General features: G+C 41.4%; 1 long non-coding RNA gene across 1 annotated transcript in view; it reads left to right on the forward strand.

Annotated features, from left to right (window-relative positions):
- The first annotated feature begins 471 nt into the window (after positions 1-471).
- Positions 472-26,115, forward strand: part of LOC309840430 — a 35,694-nt gene continuing 10,050 nt past the window's right edge. Inside the window, exons 1-2 of the long non-coding RNA XR_014298593.1 lie at positions 472-527; positions 19,383-19,459. This is a non-coding gene — a long non-coding RNA (uncharacterized lncRNA). The remainder of the gene's footprint in view (positions 528-19,382; positions 19,460-26,115) is intronic.

Consider the following 26,115-nt stretch of genomic DNA (forward strand, 5'->3'; position numbering starts at 1 on the left):
TGTCTCTCTCCCCACCATAAACTGGAGGAGACTGAGGTAGAAGGGAATGTAAATGATAGCAGGATCATAACACCTCACCAAGAATCTCCCAACTATCTTGATGTTAATACCTGACCTAAAGACAACATTGATCAAGCCGTAAGGGCAAGGCCTCCCCCGGCACCTTGTAGGCCCTCCTTAATATGTGAAAACTCTGTTGAAACCTCCCATCCCTTCACCACCTTCCCCCAACTGCAAGGTATATAAAATGCCTACCCGGGGCAGCAGCTCTTCCCGCCCACGGGTCCTGTCCCTGTGCTTTAATAAACCACCATTTTGCACCAAAGATGTCTCAAGAATTCTTTCTTGGTCATCGGCTCCAGACCTCAGCCCACCGAACCTCACTTAGGTTCTAGAACTTCATCACTTGGAGATTCACATCCCTGGGATTCTACGGAGAGCTGCAAGAATCTGCTTATTCCAGCGTTTTCTCTCTCATCGTCATGCCTGGTAATTCATACAGTGTAATGCATATTTTTTTCTAAATGGTTTGTATTTATTTTTCCTGTAAGTTATAGTGAGAGCATAATATTAACTGCCTTTAAAGAAATTAAGTGGTTATTTAAATTACATTATATGCCAGCTTCATTTTTTGCATAGTTAAAAAGTAAGTAAAACAACGTATTACATGAAATATCGAACGTGGTAAGGTGTGTTGGGTCTGACAGGCTGAGAACCATCTGTCACTCCCTCCCCCAGCGGGGCTGGTCCTCGGGTGGCTCCTGCCTGTGGTTGCGAGAGCCGTCGGTGGGTCTCTGCCCTGCCTCGGGTTCTGCCGAGGCTCCATTCTTGCCTTCTCTGGCGCTGGGAGGACACTCTGGGAGTGTTTCGGGGCCCTTCAGTACGCCTGCTGTTCGTTCATCATTTCACAGTTTTCTAGGGATGGTGGTGCTCAGGAGCCTGAGAGAGGATGTTTAAATGCCAGTTTTCATACTTTTCACTTTGGAGGCTAGACTGTACTTTTCATTTTTATGAAGTTTTTTTTTTCCCATTTAAAATAAAACTAGGAGCCAGTTATCTATCTGGCAAGAGTGTGGCAAACAATAAGTGTTAACTGTTTGTACATGAACAGCAGCCAACCATAACATCGATGCGTAAGCCACACAGAGCCTGACACTCCGGTCTTCGTTCGATTTTTTTCCCATCTTTGCTGAAATCATTATAAGCATACTTTCACTCTGAAGGCTCTCGTTGGTTTATTTTAAATCAACATTACAGGGTTACTCCTGAATCCAACCAAAGAGTAGCTCTGTGCGTGGGTTTCTCATTGTTTTCTGGTTTGGCGCTGCAGGCTCTCTCAGGAGCCCCCGGCTGTGTGACTGTGTGACTTTGCTGTGGCCCCTTCTGCCCTTCTCCTGCTACTCAAGTGTTGGCTGACATTTAACTCAATGGCCCACCAGTTTTTCCTGACGCTTTGATGTCTGGGGAGTGGGAGGGTATTTTGTCCTCTGAACAAAGGAGCCTGCTGCTCTTTTCCTTAATTTCCATTCCCGGCCAGGAAGCCTTTTCAAAACCCTCTCATTGTCTCAGATGCAAATGGTATTCCAGCCCCAGGAGAGGGCCATACTGGGAAGTCAGTGACTAGATGTGGGAGGAAGGTGTGAAAGAGGGGGAAGTGCACAGCAATTTCATTCTTAAGCCTTCCCTGAGTGTTAATTCATATGAAAAAGTATGCATGCAGTATCAGTCCTTCAGCAGGAATAATAGTGACCATCCCAATAACAAAGATGGTGACCCTTTGTTGACTCTTGGAGTCAGGCAGTTAGCTAATCACATAAATGCATTAGCTCAGTTAGTACATAATGAATAAGTAATGAATGTGATTGCCCCCATTCTAAAATAAGGAAATGTGCCTATGGTTGCTTGGTTTATAAACCACAAATCTGAGATTTGATCCTAGGTCCATGTGACTTCAAAACTCCCATGCCCTTCAGTTAACGAAGAAAATGCAGTTGTCCCCTTGTTAGTACAAGAAGTTCAAGTCTGTAAGTTTGGTCATGTCACTTAATGAATGAATAGGTTCTTCCAGGGACTGGGTTTAGGAAATAAATTGTTAATTGAACTTTTATTGTCATCACATAGTGACTTTATAGATATTTCCCCAAATAGCTTTAAGTGAAGAAAACTTCATATGTCTCAGAATAATAAGCTGATAAAGTAGTACTTCCAAAACTCAATGCACTGAGGTAACAGAAAATAAAAAATAAAACAGCAGTTTTGATTGTAAAAGCACAAAGAAATGGAATTCGGCTTCAAAGGGGTGCCGGGAAGGACTTGAAGGGCCCTGAGATTTTATAGACCACCGTGATCTGCTCTGGAAGTCTTTGAAGTTAAATACCCCTATGAAACTTGAAAGTATACAGCTTAGAGCCCACAATAAAACTGCTTGAGGCCTCTAATCATCTCCTTTTATGAATTTTTGAATTGCAAAAGAAACTCATATTTGGACATTGTGCGTGCGTGTTACTCAGAACAAACCACAGATAACCGAGAAATTGTTGAAACTTAAACTGGGTCTCTTCATAAACAAGATCATCTCGATTAGATAAAGCATTACTCCCTCCTTAAACAGTGGATACTTGCATCCAGCATGTGAGCCTGACCCTTAACCATGCAGCTTATTGTCTGTGTGGACATTGAAAGATGTTTCCATCTTTATTTTATTTTTTTTTAACTTTCTTTTTTAATTTAATTTTACTTCATTTTGTGTGTATGTGTTGCAAATTCAGTGTTGATGCACCACACCCAGTGCTCCATGCAATCCATGCCCTCCTTAATACTCACCACTGGGCTCACCCAACCCCCACCCTCTCCTCTCCAAAACCTTCAATTTGTTTCTCAAAGTCCACAGTCTCTAATGGTTTGTCTCCCCCTCTGACTTCCCCCAACTCCCTTCTCCTCTCCATCTCCCAATGTCCTCCGTATTTTTCCTTATGTTCCACCAGTGGAACCATATGATAATTGACTCTCTCTGCTTGACTTATTTCACTCAGCATAATCTCCTCCAGTCCCATCCATGTTGATACAAAAGTTGGGTATTCATCCTTTCTGATGGAGGCATAATCCTCTATTGTGTATATGGACCACATCTTCCTTATCCATTCATCCATTGAAGGGCATCTTGGTTCTTTCCACAGTTTGGCAACCGTGGTCATTGCTGCTATGAACAATGGGGTACAGATGGCCCTTCTTTTCACTACATCTGTATCTTTGGGGTAAATACCCAGAAGTGCAATTGCAAGGTCATAGGGAAGCTCTATTTTTAATTTCTTAAGGAATCTCCACACTGTTTTCCAAACTGACTGCACCAATTTGCATTCCCACGAACAGTGTTAAGAGGGTTCCCTTTTCTCCACATCCTCTCCAACACTTGTTTACGGTCTTGTTGATTTTGGCCATTCTAACTGGTGTCAGCTGGTATCTCAACATGGTTTTGATTTGAATCTCCTTGACAGCTAACAATGATGAACATTTTTTTCATGTGTCTGTTAGTGATTTGTATGTCTTCTTTGGAGAAGTGTCTGTTCATGTCTGCTGCCCATTTTTTGATGTGATTGTGTTTGGTGTGTCTTGAGTTTGAGGAATTCTTTATAGATCTTGGATATCAGCCCTTTATCTGTAGTGTCATTTGTGAATATCTTCTCTCATTCCGTGGGTTGCCTCTTTGTTTTATTGACTGTTTCCTTTGCTGTGCAGAAGCTTTGATCTTGATGAGTCCTAAAAGTTCATTTTCACTTTTGTTTCCTTTGCCTTTGGAGACATGTCTTGAAAGAAGTTGCTGTGGCTAATGTCAAAGAGGTTACTGCCTGTGTTCTCCTCTAGGATTCTGATGGATTCCTGCCTCACACTGAGATTTTTTATCCATTTCGAGTTTATCTTTGTGTATGGTGTAAGAGAATGTTCGAGTTTCATTCTTCTACACATAGCTGTCCAGTTTTTATTTTTTATTTTGTTTTTATTTTTTAACATTTCTTTAGTAGTTCGGGGTCTCTTTTGGTTCCATGCAAATTTTAGGATTGTTTGTTCCAACTCTGAAAAATGTTGCTGGAATTTTGATCGGGAAGGCAGTGAAAGTATAGATGTCTCTAGGCAGTATAGACATTTTAACAATGTTTATTCTTCTTTGCCAATTTGAATTGAATTGAATTCAAATTTGCCAATTTGAATACCTTTTATTTCTTTTTTTGTTGTCTGATTTCTGTTGCTGGGACTTCTGGTACTATGTTGAACAACAGTGGCGACAGTGGGCATCCTTGTTGTGTTCCTGATCTCAAAGGGAAGGCTGTCAGCTTTTCCCCGTTGAGGATGATATTCCTTGTGGGTTTTCCATAGATAGATTTTATGAAGTTGAGGAATGTTCCCTCTATCCCTATATTTTGACGGGTTTTAATCAGGAATGGATGCCGTATCTTGTCAAATGCTTTTTCTGCATGAACTGAGAGAACCATGTGGTTCTTCTCTCTTCTTTTATTGATTTGTTCTATCACATTGATTGATTTGCAAATGTTGAACCATCCTTGCAACCCAGGGATGAATCCCACCTGGTCATGGTGGATAATCTTTTTAATGTACTATTGGATCCTGTTAGCTAGGATCTTGTTGAGAATCTTGGCATCCGTATTCATCAGGAATATTGGTCTGAAATTCTCCTTTATGGTGGGGTCTTTGCCTGGTTTGGGGATCAGGGTAATGCTGGCTTCATAAAAAAAAAAAAAAATCTGGAAGTTTTCCTTATGTTTCTATTTTTTGAAATAGCTTCAGGAGAATAGATACTATTTCTTCTTTGAATGTTTGGTGGAATTCTCCAGGGAATCTGTCAGGTCCTGGGTTCTTATTTTTTCGAAGGTTTTAATCACTGCTTCAGTCTCATTACTAGATATTGGTCTATTCAGGTTGTCAATTTCTTCTGGATTCAGTTTTGGAAATTTATAGGTTTCCAGGAATGCATCCATTTCATCCAGGTTCCTTAGCATGTTTCCATCTTTAAATCAGGGCGCCAGTCCCTGCCTTCCACTGTGGGTAAAGATGAAGTGAAATTAACAATGCCAAGTGCTGGAAATAGTGAAGAGCATCCAGGGTATCTTCAAGAGTTCATCATTATGAAGTATACTTTTTCAGATTCAGAAATTTAGCAGTAAAATCAGAATGTTTGAGATGCATCAGAGTCCAGAGAAAACTCCGAAGTGTCATTCTACCTGATTTTATTCCTAGCACTCTTTTTCACTTAACACTTATTTTTCATCCCAGTACAATGCATAAAACATAATAGGGCTTATTCTTTTGTCAGTTCTTGGGTTCTCCCCTTTTCTTGTGAAATTAGCTCATATGTATTTTGGGATACAAAGTATATTTTTGTATTACAAACTCTTGCTATAGAAAATTTGAAACCTTGGAAAATAGAGAAAAAAAATCCTATTCCCATTACTCCAAAATAAGTGTTTTAAAAAAATTTATTGTTATTATTATTTTTAAAGATTTTATTTGAGAGAGAGAGAGAGAGAGAGAGAGAGGCTGTTTGAGCAGGGTTGGCGGGTTGAAAGGGGAGAAGGAGAAAGAGAAGCAGATGTCCCCTGGAGGAGGAACCGGACCCCAGAGTCCTGGGATCATGACCTGAGTGGATGTTTACCCAACTGAGTCACCCAGGAACCCCCCAAAATAAATATTTTTAAACATTTTTATGAGCTTCTTTTCTTTTTATGAATTTGCATGTGGTTAATTCAGTAAATATTTGATTAGCCATTTAATAGGCCTGAACCATTAACCTAGGAACAGTGACTTCCTGCCTGTTTTTACTTCCCATTTTCACACTCTAACTCAGGACTTAGGGTTTTGTTTGTTTGTTTGTTTGTTTTTAAAGATTTTATTTATTTGTAGAGAGAGAGAGTGAAAGAGAGCGAGCACAGGCAGACAGAATGGCAGGCAGAGACAGAGGGAGAAGGAGGCTCCCCGCCGAGCAAGGAGCCCGATGCAGGACTCGATCCCAGGACACCGGGATCACGACCCGAGCCGAAGGCAGCTGCTTAACCAGCTGAGCAACCCAGGCGTCCCAGGACTTCAGTTTTAATCTGCACATGTACTTACTGACAGCATAGGAGCACCGATTTGGAATGTGCCTTGCAACTTATTCACATAGTTCCTTTGGTTTTCTTGTTTCCTTCGTGTACATGGGATTAGCTTTAACTTCTTTTGACTCTCTTTGGAAGGCTCATATAAAATGTCTTTTAGCTGTGATTCAGTGCTGCCTCCGTCTCCCCTACCCCAGGTTTGTGTTGGCTTGGGGTCTCCCGAATGTGGCCAGCCCGTGTCCTGTTAACCAGCTCTGGTACTAGCAAAAACCAATGACATGCTTTGCTAAGGCCTGATTCAACCTCCTTAAAACTACGGCAAAACTCCTGACATCCTGGACTAAATTTGATAATTTTACAGTCACTTTTTCTGGTTGTTGTTGTTTTTTTTTTCCTATGGTATACTCATGATTTACCTTCTTTTATTGTGATAGGTACAAATAATTTTACTCCATTAACACTGATCTAACCAGGTGGAAACCCCACCCACCCCTGCCCAGGCTCCCCCGCTCCACCCCCAACCAGAGCTTTTACCTGAGTCTTGAGCTGTACCTTAGGGAAGCTTTTGTTCTGATCAAGCTGGTAATTCTATTTGTAGCCAAATAAGATCTTCCTTCCAGAATTTTATTATAGACCGCTATCCTCTTGGTATCACAATCAAGTCACTTTATAGGGAGTGAAAGGAGCAGCTGGGAGATCGTAAGTGACAAGTGTAATTAAAACAACGTTGCATATTCTAGTACTTCATGTATGCAACTGTGGATCCTGTGTAAATCTAGAGGTTTCCTAATGACTCTGCTTAGTAATACCAGGGCAGGCTTGGTTTCTAACTGGAAGGGTAGATGTCAGCCTGGTCACTGTTGTTTTCCCAGTGAGGATTCTTAATCTACTGTACGATCGTTCTGCAGGCTAAAAGTCTGGTTCACAAATCTGATTTCCATATAGATTTCATGGCTTCAGTCTTGTTTACTGAAAATACAGTGTATTTGGGAAATATGTCTCAACACATAGACCTGGTTATAACTTGCCAAGCAGAGCTCAATGATACAAACCATACATAATCAGAATTTGTGAAACGCTGGTGCTGTGAGACACCGTAGAGATCACCTGTGCCTTCCACAGCACAAAGGAAGTTACATCTCCATAGTCACATACCTAGTAAGTGGTAAAGCCGGGCCTTGAGCGCAAATCACCTAACGATGCCAGACCCCATCTCCAGCGTTTGTGCCTCCGATTGGATTGGCTTTGATTTAGATCCCTTCCATGTCCAGATTCCCGAAGCTCGCTCTTCTCGCTCGTATAGCACAAGGAAGGCAGGGAAGTCTATCTGACCCCATTCTATATCTGAATTTTATAGAGAGCTAGAATAAAGTTTTGCATGGGATTTGTATTAATGGGGGAAAATTACATCATGAAAAATAGGAGTGGTCACTGGAAAAGATTTCCTGTTCGCAAAGCAGAGCATGCCTGTTTTCTTGCCAGTGCCCAAAGGGGACCGTTTGTCCTTCCTTTGTGGGAACACTGTGCAGTGCGCTTGCCAACAGCCTTCGAATCGGGGCACCTGCAAGGTCTGCTCAGCTTGGCCATTTCAGCTCCTCAGCGCAACCGGTGTTCTTGCAAATCCTCCTTATGAAGTGAACAGCATTCACGTTCACTTAGTTTTTTGGCCTCAACACAGTTACGGCACATGTGCTTTCACGCCTCCTCTTGCCTTAAGAGTGATGCCTTCATTTACAGAGCAAATGTAAAGGAGATGAACGTATACTTTGTTTCCTTTCAGAGCTGGATTTTTATGCAGGGTAGGGGTCAATACTCAGAATGGTTTTGTTTGAAATCCACGTCTAACTGAACGCATCGCGACATGGATCAGTTTAGCCTCATCGACAGACTCGCTTGCTTTAGTTTGCAGGGACTTAGATTCGTCAGCCAAGAACCGTTTTTGTTGATTTTCCTCTTTTCTCATCATGGTATTTTCTAATATATTCTCTTGAAGCTCTAATCAACTTAGCACAGGAGAGTATGTGGGTAATGAGATTCTACATGGAGTTGAGGTTCCTGCCTTTCTGTGACCATCACTCGGGTTTGGACTCCTGGGGGCATTGCCTACGGGATAAATAAGCAGATACGCTAGCATTGCTCCAAAGTAGAGTGCATTCAGAAGTCCCTGATGCTTTCTTAACACTGTGACTGAGACTCCATGATGTAGAAAGGAGCTAGTTGGGGCTCCTGGGTGGCTCAGCCATCAAGCATTTTTGCCTTTGGTTCAGGTCATGATCCCGGTGTCCTGGGATCGAACCCCGCATCGGGCTCCCTGCTCAGTGGGGAGCCTGCTTCTCCCTTTCCCCTTGTTCTCCTCTCTTGTTGTGTCTCTCTCTGTCAAATAAATAAAAATGAAAGAAAGAAAGAAAGGAGTTAGTATAACATAGGGATTAAGCAGTTGACATTGAAGCATGTCTGGAGAGTTTGAATTCCAATTTTGTATTTTCCATATGGCTCACGTGTGTGTTTAACCCTTTGGACCTACAGTACACAGCAGCTTCTTAGAGCTGGCATCAGAACTAAATGCAGACCGCTTAGCTCAGGCCTGGGACAGGGTACGTGGGCAGTGGGAATCCGGTGTAGTGCGGACGAGCAAGATGCGGAAGGAACTGCTTCCAGCCTCAAGCACCGAGTCCCAGAGAGCTTCTTGGGTAAAACCAGCCTCTGCTCTTGGAACTGTCCTGCCATGTTTGCTGGGCTGAGGGCCCACATTGAGGTAAAGGGGGGATGGAGAGGGGGAAGCGTTCGACTGGAGGGAGGGAGTTTTATCAGGGTCTATAAAATAGGACTGTGTGCTTGAGTCTTGAAATCTGTAAATAATCTTTCGTCCTACTTGTGAGAGGTACATTTCTCTAGGGAATACTGCGGTGGGAGAGCATCTTAAAAACTGTATCCAGTGACCTTTGTACTCGCAAAGAAAAGTAGGTGAAGGAGGGAAAACCTCCAGTTGTCAAAAAGGATCACAATGCTTAGCAACAGCTAACTCTGTCTCTCGAATTGAAAAATACAGTTTATAGAGCTTTGAAAGGCATCCAAAGAATGAAAAAACTAAATCCTAAAATTTTAGTTTTAAGAGGGAGAAACAATTAAATGCAAGTTTGTTTGTTTTGTGAAATGCATTTTTTTTTGCCCAGTCTCTCAGCAAGGGCAGGGAGTTATATACACTGTACAGGGTTTGGTTCATTTGAACACGTAACTGGACTCAGACCAGTTAATGCTTTGTTGTGAGTATCCTAATTTTGTTGTTGCAGTGTTCACAGTGTTAGTGTTATGATGCCTACTTCCAGATGCGATAAGTGCTCAGACATTGAGGAAGAAGTGTGTAGTAGGTACAGCTCCGTGCCTGCATACAAGCACTTCACCTTCTAGAGGGAGCAACGCAGACTGTGTTCCCGTAGCGCTTGGTGTGCGCTGATTTGGGGGCGCACTTAGATAAAGCTGTCAGGAGGTGCCTGTGTGTCTGCTGTGCGCAACGGGCTCTGCATCTTTTAAGGCAAGGTGTTATGCTTTTCTCATTGTGGTTTCTCAGAATCGGACGTAAATTTTCGGTTACGTATGGAGCTGTTGACTTGTAAGAATAAAGAGGGTTAAAAAGTCCACGGGCAGACTTCGGCTTACCTACAAAGGAGGACCAGGGACCAGATGTCGCCTTCTATGTGGAGTAACTGAGAAAGGAGACAAGATACCTGAAGCTGTATTTCCCGAGACATGAGACATCGGAGCCTGAAGGATTGTGATCCCTGAGAGGGAAGAAGCAAATGCGATGAGCCCCAGGACTGCCCTGAGCCCCTGCTCCGGGACAGCTCGCTGCCATGGCGTGGGGACACAGCCCTGAGGGGGACTCTGCGGTCTGCATGGAAGAGAGGGAGCCCAGAGAATGGGAGACGCACCGTTTCCTTGCAGCCGTGGGCTTGTAGAGCGCAGGCCACAGGGCAGAGGGCAGAGCTGCGTGGGACGAAGGCCCAGGCCATCTGCCGAAGACCCACCGTGAGGATCTGGCAGAATTCTGATTAGTATCCTGGATAAGGAAGTTACCTGGGAATAAGGCAAGATCTACCCAAAGGGATTAGAGAGAACAGTATCTGCTTTCACACACGTTCTGGGATAGTGCCGTTCTACCACTCAGAGTGGAACGCGTAACTGACGGTACATGAGGCGGAGAACTCAAAAAGGCCTTACCTCAATAGAAAGGTTAGCTGATCCTAAGTTAACTGATGCTCTGCTTCCTCCATACAAGCTTTGAGAGCAAGACCCCCAAACATCCAACTCTTTCCAGCAATTAACCCCATCTCAGTGATTTCTGGTGTGGTGGACGGACCCTCCCGGGACCCCCGCCCCCGTGAATATTGACCTCGTAGTGTCCACTCCGTTGTGGAATTTCCTCCCATCAGTCGTATGACTCGAAGCGGGTGAGTTCTTTCTGTAACCTGAGCATGCTGGGAAGCAGATCCTTCCTGGCCCAGCCCGCGGAGGGGAATGCAACTCGATGACAGCGCTGGGAAATTCTGAGCAGCGTGCCCAGCTGTCCCTGGGTTCCTAACCCACGGAAACAGAGAATGAATGTGCGCTACCTTGCATTGCTGTCTGTGGTAATTTCTTACGCAGCGAAACAAACTGGTATTGTTGACATCCAAGCATCACAACCAGAGGAGGAGGGAAATAACTCCCCTATTGAGAAGAAAAATGACCCATCACTGACCAGGGAATGGCAGACGTGATAGAATTAGCAGACACGTGTTAAGACAGTAATGTGGCTCTAGGCTCTACGTTCAGGGAACTAAAGGAGGGATTGAACATGGGAAATACAGACATGAAAGGTATAGAGATGACCCACATTTAATAGCTGGACATAGAAACCACCAGGTATTAGGTGGAATACGTGGGGCTCACAGATACTGTAGAGGACAACAGTTTGAAGATACAGCAGCAGAAACTCGATAATGAAGCACGCAAAGGAAAAGAAGGCGGAAAAATACAGTGAGCACGACACTTAGCTGTGGGATGACTTCAGGGGGTCTAACGTACATAGAATTTACAGAAATTTCTTTTCATCAGGGGTGGTAGGGGTAGCTAATACGCAGGCTGCTCTCTGTCTGGGCGTCAGAGAATCTCTGTATAAATTTGTACAGATCGCTACCTCTCTCTATCTGGATCTCATCAGTTGGTTTTATTTAAAATAAAGCTGTAGCAGTTCTGAATTATTTGCAACATCGTTTTGGCAGACTGAGAGTCTCCTTGACACAGTGTGTCCCGCTGTGATCACGGTTCTGTTCTTGAGGCTCCGCCATGCTCGGAACTGCTCAGGGTTTTTGTTGGTGGTGGTGTCTGTCGTGCACTCCTCCTTTCCGACAGAGCGCCTTTGGGAAATCGCCTCTTGCCTACTTGTGTGGATCAGGTGGGGTGAACCCTACCCTTGCTTCGCAGGAAGTCCGTGACTGGCTCTACCCCCGTGGTAGTACGAAACAGGCATTTCCCCGTTTAGACTCATGAGGATCTTGGGTTAAGACTTCAACTTCATTGGTTGGAAAAGCAGGTTTCCCTTTCTCACTGGATGCAAAGCGGAGCTTGCAGGGGAGGAGCTGCCGCTGCTGTTTCATGAGCGGAACCTGAGGGCTGGATAGCCTGTGTGAGAGCGAGCCTCCAAACAGACAGAGGAGAGTAGGCTGGACACGGGGAAGGCGGAGGAGGACCACCACCACCACCACCACTAAAATCCTCTCGGTTTTACCCAGTTTATGCCAGATTTTCCTTCTCTCATAACTGAAGGAATGCTATGAGGCATAGCTTTGTTCACTACATCTCAGTTTTGTAGTTTATAATTCTGAAAGGCAGGAGGATGAGACGGGGTCCATCATGTAGAGAAACGCCACTCACTGACTTGCACACACCCCTGCTGGTTTCCTTTAGGAGGTGTGTGCACAGTCATAAACAGATGCCTTAGGAAGGCTTTTGTTTTATTTTTAATTTCAAAATCAGGGATTGATAGGATACATATTAGGGCATTTGGAGAATGGGGGGGTGTACTTACTAATCATTGTGGATATGAACAATTCAGTTTGGGTATTGATTCCAAATAGGAAAATACCGTGTTAAACTAGTTTGGTGTGTATGTGAGCAGCATGTCCAGGTCTTCTGTCCCAGTTTCGTCTCAGAAGACCTTATTTTAGGAAACCGGTGCTTTTGATCACTTAGCCAAAACTCCAACCACTGTCTGTTTGGTTTACTACTATTATTGACTCAGAAATAGATTCTTGACACTTGTCTTGCTGGTGAGTCCTCATACAATGTTGGCGTTTGGGGGTGAGACTTTCTTTTCTCTCTTTCTTTCTTGATGGCAGGGGAGGGAATATGAGCCCGGGGAGATGGTGGACAGGCAGAGAGAGAGAGGACCCTTAGCAGACTCCAAACCCAGCATGGAGCCTGATGTGGGTCTCAAACTCAAGAGCCTGAGATACCTGAGCCGAAATCACATTATGCTTAACCAACAGAGCCAGCCAGGCGCCCCTTGGGGATGAGGCTTTATGCCTTCCCTGGAGGTAAATCTGGTAGTAGACGGATGGGTTCATTTATCAAGATGGAAAACATAACTGTGTAAATAGTGATTGGCAAAAGTATTTAGATGTATTAGGCCTGGCCTTGTTCTAAGGTAATTTTGATAAGTTAGTGTAGTTTAATGGAGTAGTTACTGTGCCCAGAAAGAGAAGATCTCCATTGAAATCTGGGTTCTTCCACTCTCTACTGAGTATATAAGGGTTAGTATCCTTCCTCTGCCTTATAATGGTGACTTCAGCATTTCCCCTGTGTAGGTCACAGTGTACTTTTAAAAATTTGATGAGGGGCACCTGGTTACTTCAGTTGATGGAACATGTGATTCTTGATCTCAGGGTCATGAAGTCAAGCCCTACGTAGGGTATAGAGATTACTGAAACAAAAATCTTAAAAAATATCTTAAAAATATGAGATCTTTCATTTCATTTCTTTTATTTTGCTAAGTAACTTACCTTAACTTTTTTTTTTTTGAAGATTTTATTTACTTTTATTGAACACACAGAGAGAGACCACAAGTAGGCAGAGAGGCAGGCAGAGAGAGAGGAGGAAGCAGGATCCCCACTGAGCAGAGAGCAGGAAGCGGGGCTTGATCCCAGGACCCTGGGATCATGACCTGAGCCTAAGGCAGAGGCTTAACCCACTGAGCCACCCAGGAGCCCCTACCTTAACTTTTTTAACACCATGGGATACCGGTGGATAATGGATCTCTGATACCTTTCCTAGAAAATGGAAAAGTAATCCTGAGGCTTAGGATACTTAGCAGGGAGTGGAAGATCCTGCAGCTGAGTACCTTTCCTGTAAATACTGCCAGTTCATCACGGATCCCCTATTAGTATCTTATAAACTGCTTCTCCCTATCCATGCATAGACCTCTGTAGACCAGTAGTGATGGGTAGGTAGTAGCTTTTATAATCGAGAAGACTCAAGTTGTTGGGTGGGGCTGTGTACCAGCTCTTTCTTCCCTTCTCTCATGTGTTTGGTGACATCCGTGGGCACATGTGTGCATCACATCTAATTCTACAGGGCGCCAGTGAAGTCTTAGTAGTACTTATCGTGCTTCTCTTTCGGTTCAAACTCTACATTTTAAGTGTTTATCATTATCATGGGAAAATACCTTCTCAATCCAAACTAAGACATTCAGAGAAACAGGGGGAAAGAATGATGCCAAGGATGAGTGTTGCTTGAGATTTCCCAGTCTTTGGCTCTACAGTAATATGATACAGATGAGTTTCCTCACCTGTATGTGCAGGAAAGTCTTTGGTTTGACCATTTCTAATGTACTTTCTGAACCTTAAAGTTGATAGTGCTTTGATGCTCTTTTCATTTGGGGCTTATTTTTAGACACATTTGTGCCTGCCGGCGGTTTTAGTAAGTATATGGCTATAAGATTGAATCATCAGTATATATGCTATCTTTTGGCTGGCATATGCACTGCTGATGTTTTCAAACAGTGGAAAAAGCAGGTGAAAAAGAGCAAGCAGTTGCAAACAATAGTTCTTTATTACGTGACACCAAATAATCAGGTTTACAAAACAGGAGGCTCTCTAAGCTGTAGACTGCACTGAATAAACACATTTCCAGGGAAGGAGTTTTCCTATAAATGAATGTAAAAATTGACCAGACAGTGCAGTGTTAACGCAGTGACATGAGTAGAGTAGCTGTGTTTCTTACTCTTTGTTCTAGAAGCAAAGCCAATATTAGTCATTACTAATATTATTTTACATACTAGCAAACATTCAATATAGATTTGCAATTAAAAATTAATTTCTCAAAAAAGTAATTTTCAAAACCATTTTTATTTGCTGGGGTGTCTGGTGGCTCAGTTATTAAGCTTCTGTCTTTGGCTCAGGTCTTGATCTTGGGGTCCCGGGATCGAGCCCCACATTGGGCTTCCTACTCAGAGGAGAGTCTGCTTCTCCCTCTGCCCCTCCCCTCACTTGTGCTCTCCCTCTCAAATAAATAAAAGTATTTAAAAAAGGATTTTATTTCCTATGAGGACAGTGTATCTACCACTAACTAAACATTAAAAAGTAAATAAACTGGATACCTGGTTATTAATGAAATTTAATCAGTTTTTTTCCCCAAAACATTTATCATTATTTTTAATAGATATTGAATTTGAAATATTTAGAAAATCATCTTCATGCATCTCTTCTTCGGGTAATCTGAGTTGACTTAATATGGAATTTGCACATTTCCCATTCACTGAACAATCCAATATCAGTATTAGCTGTGAAGAGGAATGAGTCATAACCATCTCCAAAGCTAAAATCAATACTTTTAGAAAGTTCTTGCAGAGAAAAAGATGTGTTTAGTTATTGAATTAACTACCCTGATTCTGCTCTTCCAAATGTTTGCCTTACACCCATGGAAATAAATGATCTGGTTAAGAAATCAGCCTCAGGAGGAGTGAATGTGAAGGCGAACTTGGGATCAGACGGTCATTGGCCATGGTCAGAGGCAACATGGCAGCAGAGATCTCGGGTGAGAGTCAAAACAGGTCCTCCTGAGGGGTCCTGAAAGCCTCAGTCCCTGGTGCCAAGGAAACGGAGTGTCCTGTGGAATGCATCTAGGGAAGAACAGCGGAGTTAGGTGATTTTTAAATTTTGGTTTTACTTTTGTTTTTAAGGGTCTCGTGTTTTACTGGTTAAGCCTGAACCGCCGACATTTAGTTTTCAGAGTGGAAAATCATCTCTAAGTCTTTTTGCCTGACCTAATAAATTCAGTGCAGATTCGTTGAACACCTACACTGTATCAGACACATTTTAAACTGGTTACAGGAGACCTGAGTCCAGTGACTGTAAGAACATAACTGAGAAGTGCTTCTCCAGCATCTTTAAAAGCATTTGGAAGTTACATTACGGTAATGGGACTGCAGTTTTTATGCTAGGAAAATGCATATTCTCTCAAAACGGGATTCTGGTTGCACCGTGACACTCCTTTTCATTTAGGGTTCTCGGTAACTGCTATAGGTAGACCTTTGGGACTGGACAATGTCAAGCATCTGGGTTTAAACATTTGTAATCAGAAATTCTGAAGAACCTCCTGCGTGCAGATCCCTGAGTGTTCTGCCGGTGTGCGGAATGTTTCTGTGGTTAAACCGTGGGTCAAATAATAATGCATAATGGATTTTTGAAAGCACTTAGAACTATAGGATACTAACAGTAATAGATTTCAAACTTATGCGATAAAATAAATGCAGAATTTTAGGGGGAATATATCAAACATAAAAATTGAAAATTAATGAACTTTTGGCTTAAATTAAGTAATTTTTGATCGGGGTGAGATTCGTATAGCAGGAACATAATCGTTGTGAAGTGAGGAGTTCAGCGGTACTGAGCAACTCACAGTGTTGCCAGACTCTGCCCCCTGCTGCTCCTTGCTGTCTTGACCCCCAAGAGAGGCCTGTTCCCCGTAGGCAGTCCCTGTCCCTTCTGCCGTCCCCCCTGGCCCTGGCAGCCGCCCGTGTACTTTCCATCTCAGTGGATTCACCTGTTCCAGGTGTCTCCTGTAAATGTCATCATAAACTAGGACATCTTTTCTGCCTGTCAAATGAAGTCATTGTTATAATAATACCATAGGAAAATAAACCTAGAGAAATTAGGACAGGTTAGTAAAGTTTAAGACTGAAATTTGTGGAGTTGAAATCAATGTTATGTAAGGAGAAGAGAAAGTTTGTTAAAATTAATCAAAGCATGTGGGGAGGGAGAGAAAGAGACAGGAAAAGATTGTTAGGAATAATTACTGTTGTAATTTACCAAGAAGACTCTGTCAAGTTTTTATGATAAGCCAATGCGATGTATATGACTAGATATATATGACATGTATATGACTGAACTTGATCGTTGTACAGAGAAATGAGATGAAGACCACTGGAGGAAGCCACTCAGTAAGCACCTGACTTTGTTAGTCACTGGCAATTTGCCTATCCAGTTTGCAAAGCACTTGAGCTTTTTTCTTTTCCTTTTTTTTTTCTTTCTTTTCTTTCTTTCTTTTTTTTTTTTTTGTGAAATTGAAATTGAACACGCACATTTCTTACTCTCTGGTCATTCCTTTACAGAAAATGTACCTTCAGTTTACTGTCACATTTATGTACTAGAAAATATTTAAAAATGTTCATAGCAGTACTGAGTGTAAGTGAAAATAGAAAAATAAGGGAAAAATCCCCTGGCTTGTACACACATTATAGAATGTGCAAGTTGATGAGACACATCTATGAAATAATTGTGGGAGCATCATCTTAGGTGAAAGGCAGGACACAGAACACGGCATCCAACATGCTAACACACAAAGCTGAGCCCAGTATTGAAGGACACGCACATTTGTGATTCAAAGACGGCACTGTGATGATCCACGCTGAATTTCATGGTGGTGGTCATCTGGCGTTCAAGGCCAAGGGAGTAGCACAACAGTGCTATCTGTAGTATTCTTTTTCTAAGGCTTGAGTTCACAGTGATACTTTCAGTATTATAATTCATAACTTACCTAAAAGTTGTATGAGTGATTATATCAGATTTTTAATTTATTTTTATTTTTATTTAATTTCCATTTTTATTTTAAATTTAAATTTAAATTTAAATTCAGTTTTTATTTAAATTCAGTTAGCCAACATATAGTACATCATTAGTTTCAGATGTCGTGGTCAGTAATTCATCAATCGCCTGTAACACTCAGTGCTCCTCACATCATGTGCGCTGCCCTTAATGCCCGCCACCCAATTACCCCATCCCCCACACACCTCTGCTTTAGCAACCCTCAGTTTGTTTCCTGGGATTAAGAGTCTCATATGGTTTGTCTCCCTCTCTGATGACTTCCTGTTCTGTTTTCCCTCCCTTGCCCTGTGAGCCTTTGCACTGTTTCCTACATTCCATGTATGACTGAGATCAGATGGTCATTGTCTTTCTCTGATTAACTTACTTCGCTCAGCATAATACCCTCCTGTGCCATCCATGTCAGGGCAAATGGTAGGTATCTGTCCTTTCGGATGGCTGTGGAATATTCCATTGTATATATGCCGCATCTTCTTTATCCATCCAGCTGCCTATGGACATCTGGGCTCTTTCCGTAGTTCGGCTATTGTGGACATTGCTGCTATAAACATTCGGGTGCGCATGCCCCTTCGGATCACTTCATTTGTATCTTTAGGGTAAATACCCAGTAGTGCAATTGCTGGGTCAGAGGGTAGCTCTGTTTTTAACTGACTGTTTTCCAGAGTGGCCGCACCAGCTTGCATTCCCACCAACAGTGCACGAAGGCTCCCCTTTCTCTGCATCCTCGCCAACATGTGTTGTTTCCTGACTTGTTAAAATTTTAGCCATTCTGACTGGTGTGAGGTGGGATCTCATTGTGCTTTTGATTTGTATTTCCCTGATGCCGAGTGATGTGGAGCACTTTTTCATGTGTCTGTTGGCCATCTGGGTGTCCTTTTTCCTGAAATGTCTGTTCATGTCTTCTGCCCATTTTTTGACAGGATTATTTATTTTTTGGGTGTAGAGTTTGACAGGTTTTGTATAGATCTTGGATAACAGCCCTTTGTCTGATATTCATGAGGACTAAGACAATGGGGGAAATTATTTTATGCTGTCATATAGTATGGCCAGTAAACATTAGCTGTTATTGTCGCTTTCTCTCAGAGGTTTTAAAGTTTTTAACTCTATCAGTAAAGACTACTTTACATAGTCCTAACATATATAATCTTAAATTATGTTAGTACCACTACTCCTCTAAAAATTATATTGTACCAGTATATTACCTGCATTATAAATGCATAAAATATATGATACAAACTATAAGATAAACAATATTTTAAAAATAATTTTATATATTAAACATGTAAACATAATTCAATACTAGTGAATGTAAATTTCTATTTCTAATGGTACCCCGGGTACTTCAGAACCTTTTTATTTAGCATCTTTACAGACTGTTTAGATATTTACTGTTTTCATTTCATAATGTGGGCTGACAAAAAACTCATTTTAGGACAGATAAGCATCAATTCTCACCTTCCAAATGCATTATTAGGAATTATTATTTTTTTTTTAAAGATTTTTTTTATTTATTTGACAGAGAGAAATCACAAGTAGATGGAGAGGCAGGCAGAGAGAGAGAGGGAGAGGGAAGCAGGTTCCCCGCCGAGCAGAGAGCCCGATGCGGGACTCGATCCCAGGACCCTGAGATCATGACCTGAGCTGAAGGCAGCGGCTTAACCCACTGAGCCACCCAGGCGCCCCAATTTTTAATGGATAATTTATTTACAAAATTATTTTAAAGCTAACTGTCCATTTTTAGAGGATTAATTTCAGGAAATCTGACAAAAAGGTCCATAGATCTGTGTCATGGTTTACAGTGCATAGCAATGTGCTGAAAACAGGTGGAAGTGTGAGGTCACCCACAGCTCCAAGAACAAGCACTCTTCCTGAAATTAATGACCTGTGTTCACTTGAACTGTCAAGAGAGAATTCACATTTCAATCAGAATATTAAATGTCAGAAAACTTCTGTCTTTAAAATTTGGATAAAAAAATTAAAGTTCCATTACTTTCTTCCTGCACCAAGTGATTGTTTTGCTCGTCTTTACTTTGGGTAAGAAATAGGTTTTTTTTTTGAAAGTTTCAGTAACCTGCTACAGAGAACCCTTTGGGTCAAGTATTTATTCACTCAACTATTTATCAAACCATCTGTGTTTCAGGCAATGTGTCAGGATGTAAGGACACATCAGACATAATCCCCAGCCTCGAGAACCTTTCAGCCTGGTGGGGAAAGCAGGTAAGGAAAGCAATTTAATGTCACTTGCGACACACTACTTTGAAGATATTCCTGTGATGCTATGAAGCCCGTTTGTCTTCACAATACCCCATGAGGTCAGTAGGGTGCCTGCTCTTATTTCATTCTTTAGGTAAAAACACTGAGACATTATGGGATTCACAGAGGCCCAGATACTGTCACATAATTGTCCTGACCCCAGAGCCCCAGTCTCCTGGTGTCTAGTTCACCATGCCTTCCACAGCTTGGTACTTGCTACGCTGATTTCCTAAACCTGAGCGCGTCTGAGAGAAATGGTCTGTCTTTCTTTCAAAAATCCCCTTTATTCTTTTCTTTATGAGTATCTCAATGTGAAATTTCATATTTTAAAGAAAGTCCCAATGATGTAAGGCAAAATCTCCATGGTGGGTCCATGAGGGCTCACGAAGAAATAACGATTGCAAGACATTTCTGTAACAAAATGTTTTAAATAATCATCTTGAACTAAGCTTTACAGGCTCTTCTCAAAATACAGCAGAGTCATCATGAAGAGCTAAGTTCAGATATTAAGGTATCATTAGAAATCTGTCTTGTGCCAGCTGGGGAAAAACAACGACTTGTTAGGTCATGTTAAGGCTAACTTCTGTGGTGGTGCAGTGGGCGTTGTCTGTATTTTCCACTCTTGCATGGTATACTAGTGAAGACAATATAACCGAATTTTCAGAAGCACTCAAGGAAGCCAGAATTTTTTAAAAAGAACTGTTAATCACCCAAAAGAAATTCCAATTGTTAATTAGCAACTAAAGATCACCGTAATGAAATTACCATAAAATTTAAAGAGCATGAAAAGAATTTCAAAAACATATTTTATATATTAATTCGAAGTGTAGTAATGATTTCCTATTAAAAGCTAAAGCTCTCTCAATTTGATTATAATCCCTTCTCATAAGCTACAGCTTTTCAGTCTGTGTAAGAGAGATTTTCAGGAGAGAATATTTCATTGAAAGTGTTTTAGCATCGAAATTTCCAAACCATCAATCTCTTCTTCATTTTCTCACATCATTTGGTTACATTCGTAAATCATCTGAAATGTTAAGCTTAGGTTATTATGATCTAATATGAAATAAATCACCACTACCATATTTTTTCCCAAAATTTCATGAGTTTTTAACTGAAAGAAGGGATGTGTGATAAGGCAAGATCCAAATACCATCTTGCATTAGGTTGATTAGGATCTAAATAAAATATTAGGCCTGTGAGTTTCTTCCCCTACACTGACTAGAAAGGAAGTTAGGAACTACCGAGTCTCGAGGTCAGTGAGGTGGATGCGAAAATGTGGCGAGTTCTGGGATGCTCGGGCGTTCGCCCGTGGCAGCTGGAGGTTTCCTGTGTGGCCCTTATGTACCCTTTCTCTGCTACAGTATAAAATACACACGCTTCATCATACTTCCTGCGCGCCAGCTGTCATCCTGAGCCCGAACACACACAGAGACACCTATGGGCTGGTAGTCAAGGTGTCAGAGGAGAGAATCCCCAGAAACCACCTCTCTTAGGTGCTGTGTGTTCCAGACTGGGGAAGTGAACCTGACCAGTGACTCGTCGCAGAGTCCCGCTGACATTTCAGGGAGGAATTAGAATTAGAACCCAGGATACTCCTAACTCCGAACATTTCCTCCTCTGCTTTGGTCCTCTCCCCGGTCCTCCTCTCTTCCCTCGGGAGCCCGTGCTCTTTATGAGTGTCTGTTTGTGAATAGGACAGACTCCGCGGATACTTACTCTGACGTCTTTTTGGGTCTTCCACGCCTTCATCTTTGGTGCCATGAGTAGATGTGCTTTGACCTGTTACTCTCGATAAGCACCTTGGGAATATGTGTTCATCCAGGCCCGTCTTCATCAATCAGGAGAAAACTAACACAAGTTAACACAGTGAAGTTTTCTTCTTTTTCCAGCTCCCACTCATGTGTGCACGCATGTACACACACACACACACACGCACACACACACTGATTTCACCATACCTACCCCGTCAGCAAACAACCTGTTCCTTGAGGGAATGAGACGATGAAGCCGAGGCAGGCGTTACAGGACTGTAGGCAGGCGTCTATGCGAGATGCTCAGAGATCGGGCTAGGTGCACCTGCCTTCCGAGAGCAGCAGAGGTGCCTTCCGCTCGGCAGCTTCTTGAGCTCACACCTCTTAACTCTCCCACTGAAGAGCCACGGCTTGTGGCAGCTCCATGTACTTGTGAGGTCCTATCACTGATTGTCTGGTATCCTCACTGAACCTGGACGGATCAGCTGTGACCCTCCGTAAACCTTACACGCTGCTCTTCACCCGGGCGCGGCCCCCTGCGTGGTGGGGGAGACGCTGAACTGTGGATAGCTTTGCACCAGATGCCCTCTCCAATTTCTTCAGACCCTCCTCCAGTGTAATGTCTTACAAGAGATTTTGTTTTTTATTTAACTCTACTCATCTCTAAACTTCATATTCCACTTTTGGCTTACTTTTCAAGAAAACTAAATAGCACTCTTCGGTTCAGCAGTCTTTTTTTAAAAATAATAATTTAATTCCGATTCTTTCCATTACAAAGCTAATAACACACATTTCATGCTATGAAGTCCTTTTAAAATATCAGCATGCAGAAAATGTTCCTTACCACTTTAATTAATGTGCCTGTCATATTCCGAATATTCTGAAATCCTTTCAAGGGGTGCTAAGTATTAGGTACATAAATAAATAAAAATATTCATTGTTGCATTTCATTAGCACTCGGGCAAGGAATAGAAAAGGAAATTTCCATAAATTGATGTATTGAATTTTTAGGTCATTCATTTTACTGAAGCTTGTAATTTTCCATCTGGAGTGTTCCCTTGATCAAATAATTTACCTATTTCTTAATAAGGCCCTTGTAGAAACATTGAAGGAACTGCAGGAGCTCATACGGGGCAAGTGTCTGTGTGTGTCTGTGCAGGTCTGTGGGTCTGGAATGACCTTCATCCAGTATGAGGATGAGATGTTTTCTTTATGGGTTTATGGTACAGGAGATGGCAGGACTGGTGCTCCACCACGGGCGGGATGGACGTAGCGGTGCCAGGACACCAGAGGGCGCTCTGCAGAGTCGCTGCTTCTGCCCATACCTGGGGGCACCGAAGGGACCTGGAGGCTGGAGTCCTGCTCCAGAGCTGCAGGGCAGGGTGAGGAAGCCTTAGGTCGCGTGTGGGACGGGCTAGGGAGGTGACCTGCTCTGAGATTCTGACCCACATCCAAGAGGGGACTGCGTACATGGGTACTTACCCCGCCGTTGTTTCTGCTCATTAAACACTGGCAGCAGCTTAAACGTTCAACAAGGTGAGGGAGAATGACAGGGAAAAAAGCTTGTAGGTTAGTGCAACTGTGTCTAGTGGATCAACGTAGCGATACACAGTTGAAAAAATTCACCTCGCTCGAGAATGCGCGGAGTGCAGCTCCCTTCATGTGATGTTACAACCCACGGGCCACCCTGTGCAGAGAGTTCTGTAATTTTTAATTTATGGTAGTTTGGGGACTTTTTAATAGCCCTAATAAATGTTAACTTTAAAAAATATTTAGTATGGATTTGAAAGTTATAATTAATCACTGGATGCAAAGTTGGATATCTGTTCGTAAGATCTATTTTACTGTTTCTGTGCTTCAGGACTTCTGTGTGTTTTTACTGTTTTGTCCCTGTGATGTGTCCCAGACCGAGTGGCATGTTAAGTACCATTATTTGTACTATTCCTGATACTTTTCCGTGCATCTCTTGCAGTTTCTGCTCTTAAAAAGTTGTGTTTTGGATCATAGACAATGATAATTGTTTTGTCTCTATGCAAATTGTCATTTTTAGTATTATAAAAGACCATATTTTTCTGGTTTAAATGTCTTTAGTTTAGGCTTTAAGTTGTTAGATAACAAAATCGTAACACTTATTTTTTCTGAAGAAAAACTCTGTAAATAGACTGTAATTTACTTACTATAAAATATGTCCATTTAAAATCTATATTTTGATGTGTTTTGATAAATTTATGCATTTGAGAAGCACCACCCCAAGCAAGATACAGAATAGTTATATCATTTTGCCCCCAAATTCCCTGTTCTCTTGTGTTGTTGTCAGCCCAGCTGACCACCGATCTTCTTCTGGTCAGTACAAATTCGTTTTGCCATTTTTAGAATTTCATATAAATGCAAAAATATGCTTTATAGTTATTTGCCTTATTTTAGTGAAAATGATATTTTTGAAATTCATTAATATTCTATCAGGTGTCAGTAGGATCCACATCCTTTTATTTACTTAGTAGCATTTGTATTTCATTGTAAGGAAATACTCCAATTTGCTTGTCTGTTTATCTGTTGATGGACATCTGAGTTATTTCCAGGCTGTAATTATGGATAAAAGTGCTTTGTATATTCATATATATATATATATATATATATATATATATATATATACACACATACACACACACACATATATATACTCTTAATTTTTAACCAAAAGTAATACAAATAAAAATAAAAAATAAATTATAAATAAATAAATAAAAATGCCTGAAAAGACATACATATATGTATACATTATATGTATATTATTATATTATATATGTATTATATTATATGTATACATACATTATATATATATATATATATGTATGTCTTTTCATGCATTTTTATTACTCTTGGTTAAAAATAAAGAGTAAATTCCCAAGTAATACAGCAAGTATATATTTTTCTTTATAAGAAAAGGCCAAGATTGTTTCCAAGGTGGTTGAAACATTGTACATTTTTTCCACTGTTAAAAAAAAAATTCACCATGACTTCATGCCCATATCAACACCTGTTTCTTGTCAGACTTTTTCCATTGCCGCCATTCTAACAGGTGTGTGGTAGTATCACACCGTACATTTAATTTTCATTTTCCTGGGGACCAGGGATGTTGAGCAGCTCTTTGTGTATTTACTGACCATTAACATAGCTTCTTTAATGAAATACTTGTTGAAATCTTTGTTCATGTTGTATTGGGTCGCTCATCTTCCTATGACTAATTTACTCACATTCTGGATTAAATCTTTTGACTCATAAATGTGTGTGTGTGTGTGTGTGTGTAGAGAGTGAACTTAGAAGTTTATAAGTACATGAGAGAGAGAATATTTTCTCGCTCTCTGTGAATTACCTTTTTACTTTTATCATAGTATCTTAAAAAGAGCGAATGTTTTAGATTTTGATGGTAACATTCAGTGTGGCACCCTCTGCTTCTGGGTATAAACTCTACTTTGTGGTTCTTATAAAACCACAGACTTGCCATACTTTCCCTTATTAAAGGCAAGTTCTACATAGTCTGAGCTTACTCTCTTGCTTTTGGCCTTTTATATCCATTGTTACATGTAATTTATTACCACAATAAAGTCTATCCCACGTATACTGTAGGTATGAACTATGGGTGATCTGACTATTGCTTTTATTGTGTATCACACACTGACACACACACACACACACAGACAGACACACAGAGTTAAGGAATTAAAATTTAGGTTGCCTCCATTATTATACCTCTTTTCAAAATTTGAATTATAACTAAAAATTTACCATCACATTGAAATTCACAGGGAAATTATCTCGCGCGGTATTACCACGATTTCTGTAAGGTAGGCAGAGATTTCATTTTAGCTTCGCTTTCCAGATGAAAAAATAGGGGCTCAGCACTTTCATTTCATTTACCCACGATCATCAAGAAGAGAGGGAGAGCTGGGGATTAATCGTATGTTCTTTCCCTTCCGCTGGGTTGACTCCTGATAGCTGTGTTCCCCTCAGACGATTCCAAGTGATGTTAATTGAACTAGAAGAAGTAATAAAATTGTAAACAGAGCAAGGGTTGTCTGTACTGGAGGCCTGCTGAGGATTACCAGGTAGAAAGATAGAATGAAAACAAGAGAACTGAGTGTGCATGGGAGCGTGTGTGTGTGTGTGTGTGATGGGCAGGAAGGAGAGAAGAATTACTGTGTGGGGATTAAGAGGCTGAGAGGGTTTTGATTGGTCAATTAGATTTCACAGTCATGACAGTGTTTTCTAGTTCGTAAACTTTATGCTTACTTTTAATTATAAGCCAGAAAAGCATCCTGGCTTTGGTACCGTGGCACAGATGACCAGTGCAGAGAGTCAACAAAGATTCCTTGTTCATGTTAAAGAATTGTTATCCCAAGTGAGGCTTTGCTAAGAGGCTTATAGGACTTTTCTTCTCTGAAAGTCACTTAAGAAAAAAGAGGAAATTTAGAAGGTGTTTTTAGGGTACAGACACATTTGTTCTTCCAGATAGAATCATGCAGATTGTAAGGATTAATGAGGGAAAATAAGGGAAGCGTCATTGCAAAAGCATTTCTTCTCTCCGTGCACATCTGTTGGTATATAGTGGCCCTTATGTAGGAATGTTTATATTCATGAGTACTTAACTTTTGACACTGATTTATAGTTACTGAGTCTAAGGAAACGGATTATACCTTGTTTGACTATGATTTAGAGAGAAAGCACGGCAGATCTGTGACTTCACTTAAATGATACTTTTGATCAGCTAGGTATGCTTGAGGTCTCTAGTTAGCAGTTTTCAAACTTGTCTGTGTGTTGTTAAGCCCTCAGGAGCAATGAAAAACAGCAGAAAATCTATTCCCACCCCCT

This window comes from Mustela nivalis (genome assembly GCF_964662115.1).
Source record: "Mustela nivalis genome assembly, chromosome: 9".
Taxonomy (NCBI): Eukaryota; Metazoa; Chordata; class Mammalia; order Carnivora; family Mustelidae; genus Mustela; species Mustela nivalis.